Source organism: Falco peregrinus, chromosome 7, assembly GCF_023634155.1.
Source record: "Falco peregrinus isolate bFalPer1 chromosome 7, bFalPer1.pri, whole genome shotgun sequence".
NCBI lineage: Eukaryota > Metazoa > Chordata > Aves > Falconiformes > Falconidae > Falco > Falco peregrinus.
Window position 1 is genome coordinate 25,899,710 of NC_073727.1, and position 24,460 is coordinate 25,924,169.

Genomic DNA, 24,460 nt, shown 5'->3' on the forward strand with positions numbered 1-24,460 from the left:
CCTGGCCCCAAAGGTCACCATTTTAAAGGAATGCTTTACAATAAAGCCCATTATCGATTTCTAGCTGAAGAGACTAGTAAATATACTGAGACAAGCAATGGGTTTGGTTGTTTGGTTTGTTTTGTTTTGCTGTCATTCTTGACTTAGTCAAGTTCATGTTTTCTGGCCAGATCCTAGTATGGCCAAATCCCGATTTCCCTGATACTTTCAGTATGTTGTTCTTTGTATCCTGACATATGGCACAGCACTGCTGTGTTCTGCTGAACAGCTTCCTCACTTCAGAAAGCTAGCTAACGTTTTGATGGCCAGAAAAAAAAAAAAAAAAAAAGCTCAGTGTCTTGATGAGAACATCTACCCTACCCCCAAATTCAAATGTTTTAGGATTCTAAGAAAGGAAAATGCAAGCACATGTGAAAAAGACTGTAATATGGTTATTTTCACCTCCTTCTATTTCTCTCCCCTGTCTTAAATTCAGTTTCTTTGGAAGTTTGAATATGTTTAGCCACTTCTGAATTAAAGCAAAATTAAAAGTGAAGTGAAATGGCAACAGTTAACTCATGCTACCAAGGTGTTCTCTTTTGCTTCACCAGTAAGCACTAGAAAAACAGTGTCAAAAGCCTCTGCACAAGCATCTTGAAAAAGACTTATCAAAACTTGGGACACACACACACGCCAAAAACCTCCATACTAGTACACTTATCTGCTTTCAGCTCTTAGAGACGTATCTTAGATTTATGCAGATGCTACTAAGTTGTTATACTCTGTCAAGGAACTGCAACACTACATTGTGACATCCCACAGGCTGACAGTTTTTCTTTTGGGATTTCAGACAGTTAAACATTGTTTGCTTTATTTCCTCACCCTCGCCCACCTTCATGCCCTGCCTTAGCAGTACCTTCTTCTATTATGCCGTGTGCAGAGGGATGCATTGCTACAGCCCCACATCCTGCATAATGCAGCTATGTACAATCTGAAAAGACTGCTATTGATATAGGCCCGGTATGGTATATGCTTTATAGGCACAAAGAGTTAGATCCTGTCTGTACTGTCAATGCAGAAATCAGTAATTTAATGTAGTAAGTACCAGTGGAACTGAACAGATGTTTAAACAACATGTTGATTTCCTGACACATCAGTTGACAGTGTAAGATACTATACGAAAATAGTAAGATAATGGCAAAGCTGTAAGCAAGAGCAATGAGAAGACCTGATGACAGACTAAAGAAGAGAAAGGGTGAATGGAGTTCAGTTTAGGATATACTATGGTTGTCATCAGATGTAGACATTAATTTGATCTATGCACAGACAGCTGAGACAGTAGAATCTGCAAATCAAGACACCAGAGATTGTCTATCTCAAAGAAAATTAATAGGGAAAACAATGATGAGTTCAATGGTGTACAGTAAGCATTAAAAAGGCTACAACAGTAATACCCTGCAAGTTTAATTAACACTGACAATGGATTCGAACAAAAATGCTACAGTTAATCTGCAGTTCATCTAGGCATAAAGACACTTACTGAATGGATTTTACCATTCATATTGCTTTCATTTCCAGTACCTGCCACTCTAGTATTTGCAGGTTCCACTTTCCCCTTCTGTTCACTGGCTGTAGAGCTTCGCAAAATGATCAGTTGATAACTGCCAATTATTCCTGTGCCTTAGCAAGATATATGCTACTTCATTCCAATAACACAATCTGATTTGGCAGTTGACACAAAATAGGCATTAGTGTTATGATTCACTACTTGGTTGTCTCAGCAATCTAACTTGGAATGACCTTCTTTCTCCCTGCCATTTGGTAATCAGACTATTAAAAGGCTAAAACAGGCAAGAAGGTTTCAAAAACTTTTTCTGCAGAAATATCCATATTCCACAGGGTGCTTTTCAAGGCCAAGAACACCAAGCAATCAGCCAGAGGTGCCCAAAGTGTAAAGTAGTATTTATTACATTTACTATAAGTTATAATTTTTCCTTGTATCTTTCCCTAATGCCCAATAAAGACACCCATAACAAAGCTCTAACTTACTGAAAAATACTGCTTTAGTTTTAAACATATCCTTAAACCTTTCTGTCCCTACAGCCTTTATGGAGTATTGAATTTTCCTTTCCCCAAGTGTACCAGTGAAAGGAGATAACACTGAACAACCTTCAGAAAATCTTCCTAGCTTCACAAGCTACTGTGTTCATTCCCCTCACCAACCTAAACCTTTTGCTTTCCCACTACAAGAACAGTAAGTAGACTTCATCTCTTGCTCCAGCTCAATTTTCATAGAAGAAAGCAAGTAGCATACATTACAACTTCTGCTCAGCTCCAAGCACTGCTCCACCAGAACCAACGGACAAGGCTCTGTCTGGCTCTAAACCCTTCTGAAGCAGCAAGCTCAAAAGCCTGTGTCTCCTCCAAGAGGCTGGATATTGAGCCAACTTCTAGACTGTCATGAACTGAAAACCAGATCTCCAGTTCTACCCTAAGTAGTAAGAAAAGAAATTACTAAAATTGTTAGAGCTTGGACCATATTGTTATTCCATGAGAGCCTAATACCAGAGTCTTTTTTTCCCCCCCTGTCAGCTTATAATGTAACTCTTTCTAAAAGCTGAACACACAAACCAGCACTTGGACAATGGGTACTGTAGGAGCCCAAAGAGCTTCTTACTTTTTCTTTATATGTCTGCCATTCCTGAACTCTGGTCCCGGCACAGGTCTAACTATACTCACTTAAATCTCTATAAATCCCCCCTTTCCCAGCCAACTGGGTCTAATAACCCAGAAGGTCTGGCTGAGAAAGATCTTAAGCCCTTTAATGGAGCAAATCACTGTGTGATGGATTAATAAACATACATTTTTAGGCTGGGGAGATTCCCAGATTTCCAACAGGGAGAAATCAAGCACTAGCAGTGGATCATTACACAAGCACAGTCTCACTAGACTCCACTTTGCAAACACTGCTGCTTTCCCTGGTTCCATATGCTAGGTGTAATAATCCACTGTAAAGAACTGAAAGGAGTCTCTCTTTCCTTCCAAGGACACCGGTAACAATCTTAAAAAGAAAGCTAGGTCTAGGTTTGGTTTGTTTTGGTTTTTTTCCTTTTTGTTGCTTGTTTCTCCATTTGATATTTTGAAGATTAAAACTCCACAGAAGAGGGAAGGAATCACCACGAAGGAAGCCTGCTAACCTGACAATGGGCCACACTTCAGTTTTAAGCTAGCTATTCCAGAAACAAACAAACCAACCAACCCACACCATTTTGAAGTTCCATATTTAAAAAAGGCTTCGGCATTCATAAAGGCTTTTACAACCAGGAGGTCACTAAAGAGTCACCCCAGCAGTTGTGTAACTAATTCATGTCACTTGGAGGAGGTGGAGGGAAAACTACTAGCCCAGTCTTGTGGGAAAATGGGGCAGATGACCATCATCTTTAATCTACTGCCAACAGATTAAACCAATAATTGTCTACAGCACCACTTGATGTTTTGCATTTGCTACACTTCCTTCCTTTCCAAAATCTTTTAAGAAAAAGTTTTGAAGATGATGGAATATGCCTTAGCATGCAAGCATGCTTTAACACAGAAGGCAAAGTAAACATCAGTAAGAGCTGTTACCAGAATGAGTTCACACAACCACAAACAATCAATTTACCAGTCTTGTGAGTTAAATCTTGTCACTTCAACCACAGCAACTGACAGCACATTCCCTGCTTGACATGTTTTACATGGCAAATCAGACAAGTCAGTTTTTACAGATGAGCTTCTCAGAAGTTCACAGTAATTTATTTCACATGCAGTCATGTGAAGTTACCCTAAAATCAGAAGGCCAGAGTTTGAAGGAAAGTGTTGCAGCACACCCTGTGAGTTCAGCCACAGACAAAGACTCAGTTGCTCTTCAGGTTGTAGATTTTCACAGTACTGTTCACAGAACCTCTGGCATGTCAGGATGCTTTACCGCCATCCACTATGAGCAAGGTTCAGCTGCACATAGATCTATGTTTGCATTAAGTTCTGTTAAACAGAGTTGAAGCACAGTGTTGCTAGAAGCATGTATTTAATCTCTTATTGTTTAATATAATTAGGGGATGGGGGAACAAAAAGGCCTCTGCGCATGCAATATATGCTATTATGTCATCTAGTTGCATGTTTGCTAAAGGCTGACTTCATTTGGCCTGAATATAAACTTGGAAGAACTTCAGGTTCTTTTAATGGCAATTATCTAGTTCCTGTATAATACAGTCAAGTGAAAAAGCTTGGCATGGGAAAACTTAAATAGCAACAACAGTATACATTTCTCTTCAAGAAGAATTTAAGCTTCACCGTGTATTAAACTCAGCACAGTGTACACTACTTGTTGATACTGTTTTCCTCTTTCTCCAGACTGTCTTGCTGATTCTGTAACCCTATTTCAACCACTTAGCTGCAGTAGTGCAGGTTACACTCATCTTGTTGCACTCAGGTTTTGAAACCAAATTGCAAGTCCACCTGACACCAATTATTTCCTTTCCAGGTGCCAAACTGTACTACAAAGTCTTAATGCAAATAACAGCAATATTTTAAAGAACTGTTCTTTTTTCCTTTAATGGAAACTTCTAGAGCTGAACATTTTTCTCCAAAATTAGAGATAAATAAAGAGAAAACTCACAAAAAATATTCAAGAGACATCCAGTTCTTTGTCAACTTCGACTAAGAGCTTGTAGAGCCATTCAAGTATGAAGGAAGAATGAACCTACAGTGCCCTCACGTGTGAGGGGGTGTGAAGTGGAAGAAGTCTGGAGATCTACTGGGAAGAGGAAAGCTCTCGAGCCTTCAGAAAGGACCCTCACTGAAGAAAAACATGCTTACTTGTACCATGGTAAAAAAAAAAAAAAATTGCCCTTATGCATGATGAGCAGACTATGTGCTATAAACAGGTGCAAGAAACAAATGACAAAACATTTCCACTTTCAACTGCCTGTCCAAATGCTTGTGAGCTGCAAGTTTCATGTTCATTCTCACCACAGGAACACAACAAAGGCAGTTTTGTTATCTAATGTAGAAGCCTTTAAATGGCATTTAAAGGAAAAAGTCCTTTAGTGGAACATCAAATTTTACACTGAGACAAGTCCAATGATGCTCTAGACAACACCACTTCCTCAGCACCAGAATGTCTTAGCAAAGATCACAGTAGTCTATCACCAAGGAACACAAAAGTTACATTTATTATACTTATACAAAAATTGAAGAGGGTAACACCTTCACTAGCATTCACAGAAATGTGCAAAAGTTGGAAGCCACCTAAACTGGCCAACAGTAGACCTTCAGTCTCATGTGTCATTGTGCTAGAGCTTTCTGCTCACCACCAAAATGCACCTGCATCTATCTACTCAAGACCACAACCTCAAGCCCAGAGACTGGCTCCACGGTTAGATCACTTAAACAAGATACAGGCCAAGTTCAAGTCATTATTAAGCCTGAGGTGATTTCATCTTCTCCTCCCTAAACAAAGTTAAGCTATTTAATGATCACAACACTGTCAGCACCTCCAACTGCTCTAGTCCTGCTTTACCTGCAGTCTGTAGGATGTTCACTGGCTCAGAAACAAGAGCAAAAGCTAGTTCAATTTTCTAAACTCGTGAGCCTAGGCATGTAAGACACATGACTTTGAATCACCTCAGGCAGAAAAGGTGCTGAACCTGGAGTCCTCAACTCTTTGAGAATGCTCTAACCACTAAGCTATTACTCAGGAGTGGGAGGGGTAGCTCTGGTTTGTTTTGTGCAAAGCTCATCTGATAGGTCTTCAATAAACACACTCTGAGAACACCATGTTCTGCAAGTTCTGAGAGGAGATGGAGAAGAAAACATTTAATCTCTGGATCCAGAGTGAGCTTGAGCATAGGTGTGGAACTATTGCCCACTTTCAAAACTGCAACACTGATGAGGTTCTGCCTAGATGTTCACTGACTTTACCTTACAGTGTCTGAAGGATCCTGAGTTCTGAAGCCATGAGTTTGGGCATAAATACGAGCTTTCTGAACTCAGTTAAAGTCTTTGGGCTGCAGAATTGCCTTTCAGTGAATCAGTGAAAACCAGGAGCTTTGTCTTGCTGTATAATTATCATACAGGACAGAGCAAACCCCATGTCACTAACTGTAAGTGCCACAAATCTTAAGATACTTTATTGCATTTAAATTAAAAAAAAAAACACAACACCAAAAAAACCCCACCCAAATCCATAACCCTGCACTATAAAAATATCAAGTTTGCAAAGCAAAGCATTCTGATGACAGTCTACCTAGATGATTCCAACTTTTCTATTATAGGGAAAACTTCTTCTGTTTGGGTTACCTCTTCCTACTGTGCCACCTGTTGCAGAAACTCCTCTTTTCATTGTTACTGAGGCATGTATCACAAAGAAAGCAGGGACCAACTGGTCACAATCATGATCTAAATGTACACCAAGTGTCAGAATTACTATTTAAATCATCTGCAGGAGGCTATCCAATGCATACCCAGAGCTGTAAGTAGTAGTATAGTATTGCATGTGAAAATGTCTCAAAAGATATAAGCCGAGTAACTCTTTCAGTTGCACACATATCACAAGTGAGTTAGAAACATAGAATGGGTTGGAAGGGACCTTAAATATCATCTGGCTCTAACCCCCCTGCCATGGGCAAGGACACCCTCCACCAGACCAGGTTGCTCACAGCCCCATCCAGCCCGGCCTTGAACACTTCCAGGGATGGGGCATCCACAGCTTCTCTGGGAAACTTGTTCCAGTGTCTCACCACATCCACAGAAAGAATTTATTCCTAATATCTGGTCTGAATTGAAACAATTTGATGAGTATTTTCATCTAAGAGGCTACAAGCTCCAAGACTTCCCCGCCTGCCCCCCTCCCCTTCGTCTTCAATTAGATAGACCACCTATGTCCTGATGCATTCTAGCCTGCTAGTAAAACTTTGGGGATGCACTCTGCTGGGTCCTTGCTACAGCCAGAGGTAAGGAAGGAGAGCGCCCTTTCAGCTGGAGAAGGCCCTGCCATCAAGTCATACAGCAGGAGAGAAGCTAAAATGCAACGCAGCAGCCACAAAGTTTCACCATGCAGGGTCCCTTTTAGCACGCCTGAGCAAGTCCTTTGTCATGGGTCACAGCCACAGAGCAAATAATCTAGTTTCTTCTAGCAAGCATGGGCTGCCAGTGACAAAGAATTATCTTTTCCACTATCGTAATGGCGTACAATTAACAGTATTTAAATAGATTTTTTCAGCCTGGAAAATGCAGTAGTTTTACTCTGTTTGTAATAAAGCAAAAAAGTAGCTAACAGCAACACGTGATTTTGCTTTACAGATAATACAGTTCAGCAGAAAAATTGATTTTATTCTAGAGGTAGCTTAAACACATTCACTGATTTTGTTTAATATGAACTAAAAAGTCCCAAAACATGAAATGTCACAGCCCTCTCCTCCCAGCTAGAATCTACTCTTTTGTGATCTTCAACTTAGAAGATTACTTAGCTGCCATATGCTAATTTAAAATTCTTTATTGTTAAGCTCATAAATAAAGTTAGCAGTTATTCACCGAAGTTCTCTGACAATTTCATTTCCCTGTTTTGCTAGATCCTTCAGAAAAAGAAAACAGACTGATTATGGCTGTTATTTTCTGCTAGTACCTATTTCAGTATTTTCTGATAAGACTGGGCAAAGTCTACACCATGGTCAGCAACAGAAGACATCATCATACATACTGCAGAAGACTACTTTCCTTCACAAACCTTGGCTTTTTGACCCCACTTGTCTCAATTGTTAAAACATCCCTATAGTTTGGTAGGGTTTTTTGTTGCTGGTTTGTTGGTTTTTTTTCCTAATAGGTGGGAATGCATAATCCAGTGTTTAGAAGGGATGAATTCTTGCTGTATGTGCATACTTTCATTTTTGTTTTTTAAAGACATATCTGTGCAAAGTCTTGATTAACACCGCAGAGATCAAATCTGGGAAGCTTCAGTTGAAGATAAATTCCTTATAAAGCTGAGATACTGAAAAATCAGTAATTAAAATAGAAATAGGCATGCAACTTGAGTATAGTGGTAAGCATTCATAACTAATACATGAAGTGCTACAGTGCTCTGGTCCACCTACAAACTTATTCATGCATATGCCTCTTCTCCCTTCCCCACAACTTTCATACCTAGGTAGAAAAGTCACTCAGTTACTAATTTTTGAAGAAAACTAGTAAGATATCATCACCAACAAAAAATACCTAAAAACATGCCCCATCTCAAGAAGCTTTCAGGTTACTATTCTGTAACCAAAAATAGTAAGTTTCAGGACAGTAAGTTAAGGACAAAAGTTTCATTTTTCAGGAGTTTTAGAATTATACATTTCAATTTGCAGTGATGTTACTTCAAACAAATCAACAAATGGAAATAAAACATGAGACATGAAGTCTCCCCCAAGTGTTCCTTCAAATTCATTACAACTTTTCTGCAGTGGGTGCATCAGCTTCAGTTAATTTAGATGACCTACACATTAAAACAAACCTGTGTAAGAAACAAAACGATATGGATACTATCCAAAGAAAATTGTTTGCTCCAGTACAGCTAGAGATCTAAAAAACTACTATTCCTGTCTCCAAGAAGCCTAGCAGAGCTGAACTGCTTGTCGTCTCAAGACTGCTACCTGCTATTAAACCCTTCCCATGTAGAATGCTATGAAGCATGCTCAAGTGAGCAAGAATATCCTTAACCTAATATAACTGTAAGCACTGGCACAGGCTTTATCTATTTATTGCTATGGTAACTGGCACACCTGGTAGCCCACAATCAGTGAGCCAATTTGATCCTAAAAACACTGCAGCTGCATTTATATATTACACTTAACATCCTAGGACCTGCTAAAAGGTACACCACCACACAAATATAGTGTTCTTCTGGGCTTGATCTGGCATATCCAAAATCTCTTCCTACACCTCTCTATTCACGATGTAACTTCTCAGATTAAGAGACGACTGTGACTGTCAGCTTGGCACAGTGATCACAAACCTTAAGGCCACACAAGGTCCAGGAAACCTGAAACCTGTAGGAGGAAATACAAAATTGTTCATTATAAAAGGAAGTACTAATGCTGCTTTGAAATAGAATCCTGCAGCAAGGTATCAAGATGCTTTTGGACAGACCAATCAGCACACAGCTTCAGTCCCGCAAACACATGTATGCTTCACTGTACCACACATGAGCAGTCTTGTTAATTCATTAAGCAGTTGTGAATTTTTTTCAGGATAATGTCAAAATTGGCTGTTGTACACATTTTTGATTAAATACCTGCCAATTATTTTTCATCCATAATTCTTTGATCATCAGATGGCAATAACGTAACTACCCTCATAAACACTGCAAATGTGACAGTAAATGGCCAAAACACTACTGCTAAGACAAAAAATACTCCAGTTCTTGGGGGGGGGGGGGGAGGAGAAGCCATCCACAACAATCTTTAATTAAACAGATTTGTTTAAAATCATAATAAGGATAATAAGGGATATAGGGATACAAACCTCATCTGAATAAAGAAAAATCTTTTTGCCCTTGTGGTATAAAAAAAATTCTGACCTATTTCTGTAGCACAATATAATTTATTATTTTCCCCTCTCCAAAAAAAGATCCCAGTAGCTGAACTTTATAAACAAACCATATTTGTATGTACTTCATCCTAGGTTTCTGAATTTAACATATTTAGAAGTGTTCTAAAAAGACACAGGAGATAAATAGTAAACATCTTGATTGGCAAAATTAATTTTAGCGTGTTCAAATCTTCATCAAAATCCTTGCTCAGCTCACCTCATTAATCCAAAAACTGTATTACAACTGCTTAGTTGGGTAAAATCCTTCACCCTACCTCAGAGGGCCCTAGAAATTTCCTCACCACTTTGGCTGTAATATAAGCACTTTTGCACTGAGACAAATTAATTTCACAGCAGCTGGACAACTGCTATTTTTTCCTAACTTGAGGAAGTTTTAAGGCCTCGGGTACTTATTTCTCCATCTGACATCCTGTCAGTAAACAAAACCTCCAGGGACCAAGTCAGGTCTCTTACTTGAGATGAGTCAGACCAGGTTTCAAATTCTAGTTCAGTCCAGATCCCACTCATGCTTGAATGGGATACTCATACATCCAAGGCAAGTGTTCTAAGATATTTAGTTCTTTAAAGAAAATGCACAATTTCTACTGCTCGAAAAGATCTACTTTGTCTCTTCAAACTGCCCTCTCAAGTCACTGATCTGAGAGGGGCAAAGCACAGACTGAGATGAGAGACCCTCATGCACATAGTTTTTGGCTATTCTAAGCCTATTTTTCTTTCTACTCTTCATGGGATTTTCACTTGTTACTGAAGAAGCCTTCCTCTTGAAAGCACTTTGTCAAAAGCAGTACACTTGCACAAAAAAATTTTTATTTGGATACACCAGTCATCTTCAAAACAACCAAGCAAACTCTAAACTTCACTTTCTAAAAACACACCAAACTAGTAGAAATATGGTGGTGGCTTGACACTAGATGCCCACTAAAGCCGCTCCATCACTCCCCTCCTCAGCAGGACAGGGGAGAGAAAATATAATGAAAGGCTCATGGGTCAAGATAAGGACAGGGAGACCACTCACCAATTACTGTCATGGGCAAAACAGACTCAATTTGCAGAACTTAATTTCTTACCATTCAAAGCAGAGTAGGATAATGATAAATAAAACCTAAATCTTAAAACACCTTCCCCCCACTCCTCCCTTCTTCCCAGGCTCAACTTCACTCCTGAATTCTCTTCCTTCTCCAGAGCATCACAGGGGGGTGGGGAACAGGGGCTGTGGTCAGTTCATCACAGCTGTCTCTGCCATTATTTCCCTCTCAGGGGGAGGCTCCTCACACTCTTCCTCTGCTCCAGTGTGGGGTCCCTCCATCGGGAGGCAGTTCTCCATTAATTTCTCCAGTGTGAGTCCTTCTCATGGGCTGCAGTTCTTCACAAACTGTTCCAGCATGAGTCCCTTCCAGGGGATTCAGTCCTTCAGGTACAGACTGCTCCAGCATGAGTCCCCCACCGGGTCACACCCTCCTTTGGGCATCCACCTGCTCCATCATGGGGTTCTTTACAGGCTGCAGGTGGAGATCTGCTCCAGCGTTCCACTCCATGGGCTGCAGGGGGACAGCCTGCCTGCCTCAGGCTTCACCATGGGCTGGTGCCTGGAGCACCTCCTCCTTCACTGACCCTGTTGCTGCTCTCACATATTCTCACTCCTCTCTTCTGACTGCTGCTAGTGTTGCCCAGTACTACATACTGTCTTTTTAATACATACTGTCATTAAATACACTGTCCTAGAGGTGCTATCACTGCTGCTGATGGCCTCGGCCAGCAGCGGGTCCATCTCAGAGCCAGCTGTCATTGGCCCTGTCATACATGGGGGAAGCTTCTAGCAGCTTCTCACAGAAGCCACCCCTGTAACCCCCTGTTACCAAAACCTTGCCATGGAAAACCAATACAAATACAGAGCCAAGGGGGAGTGAATGGACGGACAGGGGACGGACACAACCCATTTTTTATCCATGTTTTGTTAAATAACCTGTCCCACATATTTCCTAGACTTATTTCTACTACAAGAGAAACAAAAAAGATTGTTATAAGACATTTCTAAAGCTTTATAATTTGCTTCAATATCCTCTATAGGATTCTCTCCTGCAAATGGCTCTGGATTTCCAACTCAGACCATACTCTTGTAAAGACAGAGTCATTATCCTATCTAATTAAGTGAAGGAAACCAACTGCCAGACATAATAGCCATTTCTCTTCTCTGTTTGCTTAAAATAATCAGATTGTTGCAGCAGAATATTATACAGCATGCTGGTTCAATTCCTCATTCATTCTAACCTTCAGAATCGTTAAGAATTCCAGTAACTTCTTAGGAACAAGCTTCCCCTTGCCATCTCAAAGTCTCAGGGTTCAATACTTCCCAAACAGAGCTCAGTATTCAAAAGCACAAACTACATAAGAGGAATCACTCATTTTAAACATAAGATAGCTTACAAATTCTATTACCCACATTAAGACTGTCTTAATCTCTAAGAGACTGAGTCCTTTATTTCAGTGAACATCAGAATCTACTGTTGTACCAGATAAAGGAATCATGTCTCAAATGGGGCCATTAAATGATACTATCCATGCCTTCTGTTACTTACAGAAGAAGTTATTCTGCATGATTTTATCCCTCGTAAAAATCCCTCCATGCTATTTCAAAATTAAATAAATAATGCTTGCCTTAAGAACATAGTTAGTTCTTCATTAAATTGCCTGCCTCTTACTATATTGTATATACTTAATAACAACTTACAGCATATGCTCTTTCCAATTTGATTTCCATTTACGTTTCTTGGAAATATTGGACAACAAAGGAACTCTGCGTTTTTTTACAAGTCCTACCTAGTTGAATTGTCTACTCTGTTATTTGTAAACAAATATTCAAGAATCATATACAGCAAATATTTAAAGATTAGTATTAATTTTTCTGCTGAATTTATAGTAACACTCAAGATGATACAGATTTATATGTTTTTCTGTTACAGAATCAAGAAGGTATCTCCTTACAGCTGCCTAGATCAACTACGTATAAAGAAAAAAGTTTTTTGTAATATAATTTAAGCACATAGTATTTTGGAAAAATGATAGCATACCCATTTAGCATCCTAACAGAACTGGCATCAGATTAACTACTTTCACCATCAGCAAGTGACAGAGGATCTGTCTCTATTGCAAATTCGTCCAGCTGTAAACAGAAAGGTAAAAGAAAGACCACTATGAAATCCTATGTCCAACCCTACATAATTCCAGTCAGTTCAGCACTAGCGCAGCCAAGGTGAGACTGTTACATCCAAGGGGCTAACTCACAGCATATTTACTTGGCAAATCTAGAAAATATTTTGTAGTAACCCAGAAGAAAGAGTATCTTTCTCTCTAGCCCATCCCTTCACAATAACAAGCTATTTAGCAACTGTACCAAGACAAATTTTAAGCCATTCCAGACAATGCCAAGTACCAGCAATGGCCAGATTTCTGCTTTGGCTGGACTGCTACTGCACAAGAGACTGGGAAAACACACAGTGAAGGTCACCATCAGATTACCACTCTGGCATATGGCCCACTTGATCTCCCAACTGAGGCATCTTCCTGCCAACTTCAGTGCGCAAATAGGAAATAAGCAATGCAAAGTATTACTGCTATAGAATCTCCACATACAGACCAGACTTCATCACACAGGACAGAACCTTCAGAGAAAGCTTCTCAGGCTGTATAGTAAGCATTTGCAAGGTCTCTCAGAAATTTCTGATTAGCTGAACTGAGATGAAATGACTATTTGAACTGACACAAAAAAGTTCCAAGTCTTCTTTCTGGGATACAGACTGAACAGTCCGCTTCAAAGGTCTATTTTGTCCCCAATTTTTCCTCCATAGTCATGTGACTCTACAGTTAATATTAACTGTAAATGAAAAATTTACTTTAAGTTTTCTGAGGAAAAAAAATTGTATTTTTGACCAGTATTTGACCTTAATGCCATTTCTGTTTAATTAAACAACACTGTTACTGACTTACATGTCACTACAGATCCATTTAGAAATCTATCAATATTAAAAATTGAAGTCCAAGAATCTTTCCTTCTTGAGTGAACACACTGACCAGAAGAAAGGACTTCTTGCCTTGCTTCATATGTAAGTTACTTCTTAAGACTCAACAATTCTTCCAACTGGTCTGCCCCCTACATAAAATCTGGTATTATATCTCAGAAGACATGTTTAATTCTGAAGTCATCGTTAAACAGACAATTAGTGGGTGTACATCTAGAAAAATCCTGTTTCTCAACCCTATCAAGAACAGGTTTAAAAGATGATATTTACAAAGAATAAATTCAGATGTTAAGTGCTTCAGTTTTTTTAACCTCAGGACATCTTCCCAAGTATTTTTTAGCAACTATTTTTTTGAGGGAACAGCAAGTCATTCAGCTTCCACGTGAAATGTTTAGAAGAATCTCAATTGTCATAGCATGTTTTTAAGCACATGCATGAAGATTTATTACTACCAGGAACTCCTTTTGAGCCATGTGGCTACCCTACCCCAGAGGATATAGGAACTGTACTTCCCCCCAAAACCTGCAAATCTGTGAGACATACTGCACTGCTGAACCCTCTAATGCAGGCCTCTGGCTCAGAGAGGACAAACATAGGTGCAAACCACATACATGGGAAGCACACCACAGCCTATTACTATACAAATAATTTTTCACTCAAAGCCCTATGAAGCAGCCATATTTTCCACTGCCCTTAGGAGTAATGATTTGCACACTGAATTCAGAGTGTATGACAACTGCATTTCCCCCAACACTTTCACCAGTGTGAGCAAACATACTAGTTAATGAAAAAGTAGAAAACCCACAAATAGTCTATGCTTCAGTATCAGCTATTCACTTAATGCATGAACTATAAAGAGTCAACCTTTAGAATCTAAAATTTCAAGATATTTTACATTGTGCAACACAAACAGTAAACACAGCTTTCATTCCTAGTGAAATCTTACCCAAAAACTTGAATCCTTAACAGAAAGGCCTAACACCAAGTAATGAAAGAAAGAGAAGCAACATTTGACCTTCCCAATTTACACATACTCTTCTTCCAACAGATTCCACACAATTTCAGCCAAGCAGAGTTGCCACGTTCTGAAGCTAGAAAAGCAGAACACCAGAAGCCAAGATAACAATGTCTTCTAAAAGCCAGACAAAAACATTTCCATTTGGCTTCTTTTCCTACATCCTGAAACAGAATAGTAGCAACAAAAATGTCAGAATTAAACTTCTTTTATAGAATGCTATTTATCCATTAATTGCTAGGTAAATACATGCTGCTGTTATAAACATACCTCTTTAAAAAAAAAGTAATCTCAGTGAAGTTAAAATGCTTCCAAAACCTTTTCTGCAACACAAGCTGGAAGGACAGAATGGACACATATGAAGTTAGGGCAAATACTAAAAGCAGTTTTGTCCTAGTAAAGACTTACCTTCGTAACATGATGGGCTCCAGAAAGTTACATGCATGACAGCTGCCAATTATTTAGTACTGTTAAATGGGCATATCTGCACTCAGCATTAACTTAAAATTCAGAGAAATAGAAAGTTTGAGAAAAAAAATTTCCTCATTTCAGTCTTACTTCTACATGGAAATCAGTGCAAATGTAGATTAGAACTAAAATTTAAATAAATGGAAAATCCAAACAAACAGTTTAATCTCAATGGAATGCACTGTTGGCAAACAGGCTGCATTTTAAAGCTAAAAGTTTTGTTGCACCAAAACACCAGGAACAGAAGAGGCTCAGCAACAAGCTGTAACACAAAACAATCTTCAGAAAAAAGGTTACTCTCCCTCCTTCAAAAAAAATCCAAAAAGCACACAGGAAAGGCTTCAGAGCTTTAAATAAGTTTCCATTTTCAAGTTTGTTCCTCCTTTGAACAACTATCATACTATTCCATGTTTATTCTCTAGGAGTTAAGGAATTCTTAACTAAAATACCTATTCCACAATAATAACTTTTAAACCAATTCAATAGCAAGCAAGAATATCCAAGGGAAAAAAAAATTAACTAAGAGGTTGTTACACCTCAAGGCTCAAAACTCAGGCTCACAGAGCCAGTCACATATTTAGGTAGAAAACGGACGTGCCAGAGAAGACCTGCAACTGAGAAAAATCTTATTACTGACCAGAAAGCATGGAAAAGTGAAGAAAAGGTACAATTTCTAATCAATTTACAGTAAAAAACAACCACGTTTTCAGAAGCACTGTGCTTTCCTTTAGCACAATGCCTTGATTGAAAGTAGGTTCTTGTAGTTGCATAGGCGGCTTATATCAGATTACATGACGTAAGTAGCAGCATGCATTCTAGCAACACCTCTATTTTAAAAATAATACTAGCCCAATGTATTCTGGGGTAATATTCAGCACTAGTACACAACCCTGGGTGACACTTTTGACCCAAAATGACTTGAAAGAACAAGTCTGGTTTCTACATAAAGCTGGAGTAAGGAAAATGGTTAATGGTTTACTAGGTTTAAATAGAACTAAACCAGTTCACCCTTCCAACCCAACTCTTGGCAGCAATCTGACCTAAGCTTTCTGGAAGAAAACAAAGAAAAAAAAAAAGTCAAAGTAATTGGAAACATCAAGAAAGTCATAAACAAGAGAAAAGCCACCACTTAACTGTTTGGATTTAATTCATGTATGTAGATCCAAGTGAAGATTTCCATGTTTCACTTGATTTCTGGAGGGAGAGCTAAGGGTCCCCACCCCCTTAAACTGTAAACAACTTACCAGAATAGAAAACCATACTGACAGCAAACCATATTTTTGGAAATTTAAACACTCAGTATCCACAGGAAAATATACTCAAGCTTTCAAAACAATTTTTCTGTCCCACAATGGTATATTCAGTACTTTTCCACTATGTTTATTTTAAAAGGAGAAACCCTGACCTGAAGAAAAAGTGTAAGATGACAAAACAGCAAGCATTTCTTCAACATTCACTTTGCGCTTGTTACAGTGAGACAATGTAATTTTCTTTTAAACAATGTACTTTGGTCAAGCTAATGGAAGATATATTATTTTACATAACCTAGGAGTCCATACATTATTTTTTTACTTAATACCTTGCATATCATACGCTGATTTCTAAAACCTTCCAAATTCTGTGCTTTTCACTTCATTTGAACACCTCATCAAGATGCATAAAATTTCTCTGTATGTAAGCAAAAAGCATCCAGATACATACCAACATCCCAAAACGAAGACAGTTATTTACATACTAAATGGGAAAACCAAGATTTTTTTTTTAAAAAAAGAACACAGAAGTAGATTTTTGGCAACTGAAAGTAGAGCAGAATTTTAGCAAAATCAGTGTAGAGAGGATCACTGCTACCCATACACCATTAGTATCAGAGTGAAAAAAATAATTTAAGATAAAGGACTAAGTTGACACTAGAATACATGACTGTAGACTGGAAAGAACAGTCTCCAGCTATGAGTTAAAAGAATGGCCAACTTTTAGAATTACCTGTTTCTAGAGGTAATTCTAGAACAGAGCTCATGACTTAGCAACTGCTAGATCAGAACAACAGATGCTGTTATTTACAAAATGCATTCAAGTTGAAGCATTTCTGGTTTCTATAGATCTCTAGATACTAACTTCCATGAAAAAAAAAATCAGGAAATGAGTCTTTATATATATATATATAAGCCACCAATGCACACCCTACAGTTGCTTACCACATTAGTAAATAAGAGATGAGGAAATGTGTTTGATTTCTTCAGCTTAAAGCATGTCAAAGCAGCCAAAAAAAAAAAGCAACCAAGCCAATATTATCAAATGTGTGCTTCACTCTTGACTTCTTTTGAAAATAAAAAGTCTAGTTACAATGTCCTGAAAATCAATTCAGCAGAACCACATAAACCCATAAGTTTACAGATCAAGTTATCCCAAACAATTATAAGAAAAAGTTGACTAAGCAAAGCTCATTTCCATACAAGAAGAATGGCATACAGCTAGCATGGAAAACTATGGAAAGGCTCCAAACATAGAAACAGCATTAGAAGTGACCCAGATACCCTATTTTACATCACTTTGAGAACCTCCACTGTTTTCAAGCAGTTCTTTATTCCAACCAAAGACATTCTCAGGGTCAGTCAATTCTGTAGTTGACAAGTTCAACAAAAGAAAATTTTCCTTTGTCTCTCCTAAAACAGACTGAAGCCTTTAGAAAGGAGGCAAGTAGGCTGAAGGAGGGAGGAGTCAGATAAGGCAATCTAAGGACTATTGACAATTTAAGTTTTTAAAAAAATATGTTCACACTCCTGCTTAGAACATTCCCTGGCACGTCAAGATTAAGTCTTCTCCCTTAACTTCTCCAGCCAACCTCGCCACATACATACGATACAGACTCATCATCAGAACATGTTTACAGTAAATACTGCAGAGGTACAGTTCTTTTTGCAGGCTAGCAGAAGCTGTAAATAAGCCTAATCATTTAAGTACAGCATGTCATTACTTCAGTATCTCTCCCGATATTGAGAAGAGCAAGAGTATCTGAACACCATAAAAGTAACCCTAACAGACAAGTGTTTCCTAAACTAGCAATCTCGCAGTGACGTGACTTCTGAAGGCAGCACCCTACAATACATAATTAAACCCATTCCACCTAATGGCTGGAAGAGTCAGAACATACTTCTGCTCTGAACTCACAAAAAACTATGTTTTCATTCACTGTACATAAGAGTACTATGGGAAACAAAGCCATTTGGAAACTGGCATTTACAAGGAGACTAGTCAGCTTCCAGAAGGATTAGATTCACCACCAGCAGTAAGGATACTATATTTAAATTCGTAGACTTGAACAGACTGCAAGTTTCATCTGAGACACCTTTCCATGGTGACTGACCAACAGTAAGCATCACAGGACAACATCACTATCATGCAATAGGCCACAGTCAAATTAACTTGAACAAGAAAAAAAAAAAATATCCCACAACCTAACAGACGTGCCTAGCTAGAGACTTCAAAGTTCACTAAAGTTACTTCTGTTGTGCAGAAAGGCTAAAGACTGAAGACAAAGTTATGAAATCATTTATCAAAGATTACACCAAACGCAGATTAAAGATTTGGAAAGTTAGCCAGTCTCCTGTAACACCAGTCATCAGGATAAACCATTTGAGAGCAAGGAGCATATTTGAGTTTCACTCCTATTACTCTTAACAAGCAGGCACCACAGAACTCAGACGTGGCACATACACAAAGCAAAGAGATAGTGAACTCTACTGTGAGAAAAATTTAGCAATGAAACAGAAAAGTAACTCTTACTTTATCCTTTATGGACATACACAGGGGAACTACTACCTCCTCTCCTGGCAGAGGCTTTTTGTCCCACACGCTGTGGCGGAGGAAGAGGACAGGATGCCTGCTCTGGCTGTGACTGGAAGTCTTCCCATCCTTTCTGGATGCTCATTTAATTTAAATCCATACAAGTATTTTGCCAGGATTTGGAAAGGTAAGGGTACTCCCTTCCATATCCACTGCCGCACAAGCCCAGGTCACAGACAGTGCCTGAAGGTTATAATACAAGAGGATATAGATAGTATGTTGCTGCCGTGACCCCTCTTGTTAGATGCCATAGAGCCCTCTGCAAACTACGGGGTTCTGTTAGATTTATCCACTAGAACAACAGACCTAAGAAAACAAGGAGGTGTTCCAAGTCCTTGCAAGCCCACCTGCTGCTTTCCAGACCACAAATTCCAGTGCTATGTAACTGGTAAATATGGTCTTGGAGATCAAAGGGAAAGCACTTAAGAGAGTGTGTGTCCCCCCAAGCAGTTACCAACACAAAACACAGAAAGAGAGGCTGGAAGGAAAAATTGTCAGTTAGTAATGTTCTGCCTTTCCCAGGGTGAGATCAAATAAGCATGTAACTCCTGCCTGATCTTTAAGAACAGTTTAGAAAAGATTTTAGTGATGAACGTGACCAAACAGTCTATGCCACTGCTTTGCTATCCTAATCCTTGAAATTTTCCCCTGAACGTCTAACTCAAGTCTTGCTGGAATTTAGATCAACTGATGTTTCATACTAGCTCATGTTTCCCTTCTTTTTGCAGCAGTCTTTTCATCCCCTCCATCCCCATTTATTTGGGAACATACTGTCTTAGCCTCCTTCTTAGCTGATCATACCACCACCAATTTCTTCAAACTTTCTTCACAAAAAATCAGAGGTCTAGAAGATATCATACAAGCTCCCATTAACCATTAACATATTTTTAAATTCTATGGCTTCTCTCTAGTATTCTTACCCTCCTTCCCAGCTTGTAATCTGCAATTCATAAAGTGCAAAACTTGATTAATCAAGATCATGCTGCACAGGACCTTGTAGAATCTGTACCAGCACTTGCTACCTGACATTGCTTACCTTCTGGGGATGATTTTCCAGCTAATTTTACTCACTGCACAGCAGTTTCTAGATCATAATTCCCTAGCTTATTAATGAAAATATTATGTGAATATTGAGGACGTCAGTACATCAACATACTAACATTACAGCACCACAAGGCCTGTTACTCCATCACAGAAGCAGAAATCAGTACTGGATTTAAACTATTTATCCTGGATAAGTCTGTTTTAGCTGTTGCTCAACTTCTTTTCTAGGCACTAAAAATGTGTTTCGTCACTGCTCCAGTATTTATTCTTTGAGCTAAAGTTAAAATTCACTGGTTTCCTCTTAGCCCATACTGAAGAGGTATACACCATTATTCTTTTTTAATCTACTACTTCACTGTCTTGAGATTGCTATCCACTATATGAGATGGCTTCAGCTTGTTTATTTGGTTTTTTTAAGCACCTCAGACTGAATTTCATCAGGCCCTACCAGACTGAAAATATGTTGCTTATCCAAGTAACCTACAGTTTTGGCACCCTCCTCCTCCCAAGCCTAGGAGAGTACTATTTACACTTTTATCACTATATAACTACACAGGCTGGATTCACCATTTCAGAGAACATTTCAATCACCTCACCATTATATTTAATCCATTACTCTCTGAATCTTTTATTTCTTGCTTTCTTCCAATAGCCCTTTTAGCTACTCCCATTATGTCCCAGTTTTGTTCACATATCTTCGTGCATTTCACGTGCATCTTCAGCATACAGATACCCATTTTCTGTATGTTTCTTGTGCTTACATCAATGAAGAGATCAACAGAGAACAAAGCTCTTTTTTTGTTATGAATTTTCCCCTTCAATGAAAGTGTTTCCTACCACTACATCTCAAAGAGATTGAACAGTTTCTTTCTTCCTTATATTTGCCCTCCCAATCAAGCTTCACATGTCAAATTCTAAACTTTTTGACATTTGTGGGTTTTATTCTGCTGTTCTGTCATCCTTTATGCTACAGAGGTTAACATCTTGCCACTCCTACAGAACCTGCCTCCCATCTATGTATTCTCTTTGTTAATCTAAAAGACTGTTTTTGTAAAATTACATACAAAGCAATATGTTCTGCTCAGTCTCTTCCAAAAGATACTAGACTGTTATGAGTTTTAACTAGCAAATCTCATACTTCCAATGATTCCTCTCCAGCTACTGACATACACCTTTTATTTATAGTCCAGGCACATACATCTGATTGATCTAATTAAGGCTGGGCAGAATACTTTCAGCAATCATGTGTTAAAGACCTTCCACTGCTTTTCACTTCCCATATATTTGTGTCAGTGTGCAGACACCTAGCATACTAGGTGGAATGACCTGCTGTTCTACTAGGTCATAAGCAATACGCTTATGTGCAAAATACTGCATATGCAAGAAGTTATCAAAAAACTATGATATATTTGGGGTTTTATCTCAAAACCCACTCAAAATATTTTCATATGCAAACATTCAAACTCTTTTCACTTTGTTAAAGCACTGCAATTGAAATACCATTAAAATACTTAAAAATACATATATTTGGTCAAAGTTACTTTAGTGACCTTGCTTTTATTAACGAAATCAAGAGAGTATTAATTAGAAAAACGGGGGCTGGTCTGCAGATACTGTCTTTGTAATAATTCCTACCAAAAAACCCTTGTCTAATCTAAATGAGAATTAGATATATTCTCTTAGGCCAAATATATATATATTATTATACATAGAAATATATAAAGCCTACAATAAAAAACTCATCCTGAATATAAGTCAAATCAACAGGAATTTACATTGAGCAATAATTTACTTTTATAGATCCTGATACAGGTGATACTATTTATTAATAATAGCATTAATAATACTATTAATAGCAAAGAAAGTTACATATTTAGGATTCCACCATATTTCAGTGAAATTTTTCTCCAGAAAGAGGAAAAAAAAAAAAATAGATGACAACAAAAAATGGGCTTAGAGGCATGCCATGCTGGCACACAGGCTGCTGCCAAGCCTGCAGCTTACAACTGCCATATAATGCATTACACCAATTCACTCCAAACACAAAGCTGCAAAAACACCAGCAGTATAGATGGCTCATGCCGAAGTATCTGTTGACCACCCCAACACACAAGAGGGCACTAGCCCAAGAAAGAAACAGCTATCAGGCCACAGGGAAAATTCAAATATTTGATTTTCTCACTGACTATCCTGTATGCAGGGCAGAAAGATGAAGAAAACACATTTTACAATTCTCCATTTCATGGGAAGGGGAGAAAAAAGTATCAGTCCAGGCGCAGACTACTAGTCCAAGTCAGACCATCCCACAAGAGAGAGGAGGAGGGCAGCACCAGTTTCCAGGAGAACTTTTGAGTTCAGTTGCCTCTCCTGGCCTTGGCTCTATGTCATTTAATAACTTGACAGGGAATAAGGCTTAAGACAGCGTAACAGTACATATTGCTGTGGACTCAAAGATTGTTTCATATCCCAAGATAGGGAGCTGAAGTAATACAAACGAGCCTTTTAGTATTGACACTGTTCTGAACAGAATTTCACATTCTTATGATATTACTAAACTACATATAGAATCACTGCTGAAAGCCATGAGTTCTATGGGATAATTATATTTAATTTAATAGTTTACTTTATGCTTTATCTGCCATCTTCATTGCAGATATTTAAATAAAATTCCTCCTGGCCATGAAGTCAACAGAAAACCATTTCATGCCTGACAATAGTCTGCAGCATCCAAAATCGAAAACTTGGATTGGATTATTTCTTCCACAGATCCAAAGATTACAACAAAAATTTTCATTTATGAGTACAGCCATAAGAACTTAGACTTGCCACTCTACAGTCATAGAATATAGAATACTTTTCTCTCAGATCTACTCCCTAAAAAGAAAAGTTACAAAAGCAGCTTTTAAAGATTTGCTTAATGTATTTGATTTTATTTTGCTTAGTTTGTTGTTAAACCTTTACTGCAGCTTGTGTGTAAACAACTGGTCTCACATTTGTTATATCTTTCAGATTTTTTTTATTAATCAAGCCAGCTACAACCATAGGATGTGAACCTGCACTCACTCTATCAAGACAGACTTAATTTCCGCCGGATCGTTTTGGCCTATTTAAAAAAAGCAAGTAACAAAGTTTCTGAAGACGACTCATAGTTCCACATGCAGTAACTTCATACATAAAAACCTAAAAGGGAGTCCTCCAGAGACTTATGTGAATGATTACCACCTGTTTGGCCTTTGAATAGCCCAATAACTTGAGCCTGATGAAAGCAAGTCTTCCCTTAGCCGTCTGTTCAGTGACTCATCATTCTCACTGGTAACGGGCTCACTTTTAACAGGGAAGATGCCGATGCAGAGGTGCCAGATTAAGTTTCCAACTCGAATATTCAAATTGGGGTTTTTTTGTCGTCATTTTGTTGGTTTGGGCTTTTAATGAAAAGCAGTAACTGTCAAACCTTTGATACAGATTATTTGTTGTATTGATAGCTTCTACTGACAAAATCTGCTTAGAGAAAAATGCCTTATACAGCCCAAACTGTATAAAATATAAAATACCATATTTACCACATTGCACACTATTGATGAGTTAGACAAAATAAACAGAGCCTCTCTCAGGTTCAATAATCCGAACCCAGAATTTATCTGAGCGACTTCAAAGTAGGACAGAGCAAAACCAGATCGATATGCAAGTTCCTTTAAAACACTTACATAAGTGTATTTTTAATATCTATTATAAAATATAATGTTTATATATGATACATATATGTGTATTGAGTGCACATATAAAATGTTTATGTATTTTTACACCACCACCCCCCGGTTCCCCTATATTAAATTAGTAAACCTGTTAAACTTTAGAGAGAAAAAGCATAATAATGGCAATCAGGCAGCTAACTCCAAGCAGTTTTATGTATGCACTTGTGATTAAAAGAATAATCTGAATTTCCTTTTCCTACTCTGCAGCAAGTAGTATTTTTAACAGTGCTGCTCAGCCCGTTGATACAAGCCCTGTATCAGAATTTCAAGACCTGTGCAAAAACTTTAGGTGAGCAAAAGAACTGCAACGCAATAACTATAATTAGACTGTAACAGTGGAAGAGTACAAAGAAACATTTATTTCTGTTAGCATAAAAGGTCAGCAAATGCAATCCTCTACTGGTTAGACTGCCTATGAGCTATAGAAAATAATATGAATCTCAGATTCCAACTGAGAAACTGTTTACCAATAAACAACAAAAAGGGAACTTTGACAGGCTCTGCTTTAATAGCCTTGAAGCTCATATATCTTTTAAAAGCTGAAAAACTTCCCATACCGATTTATATTTTTAATTGACAGCCTCGAAAACGTTAATACCCAAATCCTTCCCGCTTCTGCATTAAAGCCGACTGGCAGTATCACAGCACTGGTCATACAGACTAAAACTAGAGCATTACAGTTTGTCGTTTTAGCACTTCCTTCGGGATGCCCCGACGAT

At 38.3% G+C, this 24,460-nt stretch overlaps 1 protein-coding gene across 1 annotated transcript in view; it reads right to left on the minus strand.

The window, feature by feature from the left end:
* SESN1 (sestrin 1) overlaps positions 1–24,460 on the minus strand; it is an 85,097-nt gene that overhangs the window by 59,740 nt on the left and 897 nt on the right. The window lies entirely within an intron of this gene.